Source organism: Megalopta genalis, unplaced genomic scaffold (assembly GCF_051020955.1).
Source record: "Megalopta genalis isolate 19385.01 unplaced genomic scaffold, iyMegGena1_principal scaffold0129, whole genome shotgun sequence".
In the NCBI taxonomy this organism is placed as follows: Eukaryota; Metazoa; Arthropoda; class Insecta; order Hymenoptera; family Halictidae; genus Megalopta; species Megalopta genalis.
In genome coordinates, this window is record NW_027476198.1 from 112,501 (window position 1) to 116,463 (window position 3,963).

The following is a 3,963-nucleotide window of genomic DNA, read 5'->3' on the forward strand; positions in this document are numbered from 1 at the left end:
AAGCAATACGCCGCTGGTACGAACGAATACGCCGCTGGAAAAAAAGCAATACGCCGCTGGAAAAAAAGCAATACGCCGCTGGTACGAACCAATACGCCGCTGGAAAAAAAAGCAATACGCCGCTGGTACGAAGCAATACGCCGCTGGTAAAAAAGCAATACGCCGCTGGTACTTTGTAATAAGAATTACATTATAAGATAGAAAGCACTACGCCGCTGGACATAAAATCTCCATTATCCGAACGAAAGTAACACGCCGCTGGTACTTTATTTTATTATAATAATTTAATTATAAGACAGAAACCGCTGATACTTGGTTGTAAAATCTCCATTATCCGAACGAAAGTAACACGCCGCTGGTACTTTATTTTATTATAATAATTTAATTATAAGACAGAAACCGCTGGTACTTGGTTGTAAAATCTCCATTATCCGAACGAAAGCAATACGCCGTTGGTACTTGGTTATAAAATTTTCATTACAAGATAGAAAGCAATATGCCGCTGGTTATATTAATGTAATCTTATGGAAAGCATTACGCCGCTGGAACTTTGACCATTGCAATAATCGATCGGAAGCTATACACAGCAAGGAATACGAATATTATACCAAGAGATCGAAAACAATACGCTGTTCGGACGTTTTGACTAGCTGTCGCACAGTGCAGACGCGTCGACCCGTCGCTCCGCATTTCGAGCGCAATTTCAGTGGTTTTTCAGTTCAGAAAATTACAGAGAGTGTTTGGTTGTGTTGCAGGAGTCAAACTGAATGATTTGATGCATAAAGTTTAATTAAACTCCCATTAGTTTGCCGGGAAACATCGATTCTTCCGATCTAGAAAGAGACAGAGATAGACGATCCGCGTTATGTTAAATATTTCAAGGTTACCGATTCCACAAAATTATAAAAAGTATACGGCTGTGTAGCGGGGATCAAAACGAGTAATTTCATGTATAAAGTTTAATTAATCTCCCAATAGTTTGCCGGGAAACATCGATAATTCCGATCTAGAAAGAGACAGAGACAGTCGATCCGCGTTATGATAAATATTTCGAGGTTCCCGATTCCACAAAATTATAAAAAGTATACGGCTGTGTAGCGGGGATCAGAACGAGTAATTTCATGTATAAAGTTTAATTAAACTCCCAATAGTTTGCCGGGAAACATCGATTCTTCCGATCTAGAAAGAGACAGAGACAGTCGATCCGCGTTATGATAAATATTTCGAGGTTCCCGATTCCACAAAATTATAAAAAGTATACGGCTGTGTAGCGGGGATCAGAACGAGTAATTTCATGTATAAAGTTTAATTAAACTCCCAATAGTTTGCCGGGAAACATCGATTCTTCCGATCTAGAAAGAGACAGAGACAGTCGATCCGCGTTATGTTAAATATTTCAAGGTTCCCGATTCCACAAAATTATAAAAAGTATACGGCTGTGTAGCGGGGATCAAAACGAGTAATTTCATGTATAAAGTTTAATTAAACTTCCAATAGTTTGTCGGGAAACATCGATAGTTCGATCGCGCGAGAGAGACAGAGAAACGAACAGACTTCTTTTCGATTTACGGCTAAAATAAATTTTTCTAATTTTTTTCAATAACATATTCCTGCTTAAATAACTTTTTTACATAGGGATTAAGCATTTAGAACGATACATTGTTTAAAATAAGGGCACTTTACTCTTGACATTTTACGGTTTTTTCAATCTTCTGAAAAATCCTATCATTAGATTTTTTTAAAAATACGATATTCTTGCTTAACTAACGTTTCTACATAGGGATTAAGCATTTAGAACGAAATCTAATGTCAGAAAATGGCACTTTACTCTTGACATTTTTCGGTTTTTTCAATTTTCTGGAAAATCCTATCATTAGATTTTTTTAAAAATACGATATTCTTGCTTAACTAACGTTTCTACATAGGGATTAAGCATTTAGAACGAAATCTAATGTAGGAAAATGGTACTTTACTCTTGATCGGTACGTTGGGACTTTGAAAATATTCGGGCGTTCCAATCGCTCGTCTGTTGCATCATAGCGCGTCTCGGCGCAATCGAGCGATTCGCTCGATCCATTATTTTCGATTTACGGCTAAAATAAATTTTTCTAATTTTTTTCAATAACATATTCCTGCTTAAATAACTTTTTTACATAGGGATTAAGCATTTAGAACGATACATTGTTTAAAATAAGGGCACTTTACTCTTGACATTTTACGGTTTTTTCAATTTTCTGAAAAATCCTATCATTAGATTTTTTTAAAAATACGATATTCTTGCTTAACTAACGTTTCTACATAGGGATTAAGCATTTAGAACGAAATCTAATGTCAGAAAATGGCACTTTACTCTTGACATTTTTCGGTTTTTTCAATTTTCTGGAAAATCCTATCATTAGATTTTTTTAAAAATACGATATTCTTGCTTAACTAACGTTTTTACATAGGGATTAAGCATTTAGAACGAAATCTAATGTAGGAAAATGGTACTTTACTCTTGATCGGTACGTTGGGACTTTGAAAATATTCGGGCGTTCCAATCGCTCGTCTGTTGCATCATAGCGCGTCTCGGCGCAATCGAGCGATTCGCTCGACCCATTATTTTCGATTTACGGCTAAAATAAATTTTTCTAATTTTTTTCAATAACATATTCCTGCTTAAATAACTTTTTTACATAGGGATTAAGCATTTAGAACGATGCATTGTTTAAAGTAAGGGCACTTTACTCTTGACATTTTACGGTTTTTTCAATTTTCTGAAAAATCCTATCATTAGATTTTTTTAAAAATACGATATTCTTGCTTAACTAACGTTTCTACATAGGGATTAAGCATTTAGAACGAAATCTAATGTCAGAAAATGGCACTTTACTCTTGACATTTTTCGGTTTTTTCAATTTTCTGGAAAATCCTATCATTAGATTTTTTTAAAAATACGATATTCTTGCTTAACTAACGTTTTTACATAGGGATTAAGCATTTAGAACGAAATCTAATGTAGGAAAATGGTACTTTACTCTTGATCGGTACGTTGGGACTTTGAAAATATTCGGGCGTTCCAATCGCTCGTCTGTTGCATCATAGCGCGTCTCGGCGCAATCGAGCGATTCGCTCGACCCATTATTTTCGATTTACGGCTAAAATAAATTTTTCTCATTTTATTCAATAACATATTCTTGCTTAGATAACTTTTTTACATAGGGATTAAGCATTTAGAACGATATAATGTTTAAAATAAGGGCACTTTACTCTTGACATTTTACGGTTTTTTCAATTTTCTGAAAAATCCTATCATTAGATTTTTTTAAAAATACGATATTCTTGCTTAACTAACGTTTCTACATAGGGATTAAGCATTTAGAACGAAATCTAATGTAGGAAAATGGTACTTTACTCTTGATCGGTACGTTGGGACTTTGAAAATATTCGGGCGTTCCAATCGCTCGTCTGTTGCATCATAGCGCGTCTCGGCGCAATCGAGCGATTCGCTCGATCCATTATTTTCGATTTACGGCTAAAATAAATTTTTCTAATTTTTTTCAATAACATATTCCTGCTTAAATAACTTTTTTACATAGGGATTAAGCATTTAGAACGATACATTGTTTAAAATAAGGGCACTTTACTCTTGACATTTTACGGTTTTTTCAATTTTCTGAAAAATCCTATCATTAGATTTTTTTAAAAATACGATATTCTTGCTTAACTAACGTTTCTACATAGGGATTAAGCATTTAGAACGAAATCTAATGTCAGAAAATGGCACTTTACTCTTGACATTTTTCGGTTTTTTCAATTTTCTGGAAAATCCTATCATTAGATTTTTTTTAAAATACGATATTCTTGCTTAACTAACGTTTTTACATAGGGATTAAGCATTTAGAACGATGCATTGTTTAAAGTAAGGGCACTTTACTCTTGACATTTTACGGTTTTTTCAATTTTCTGAAAAATCCTATCATT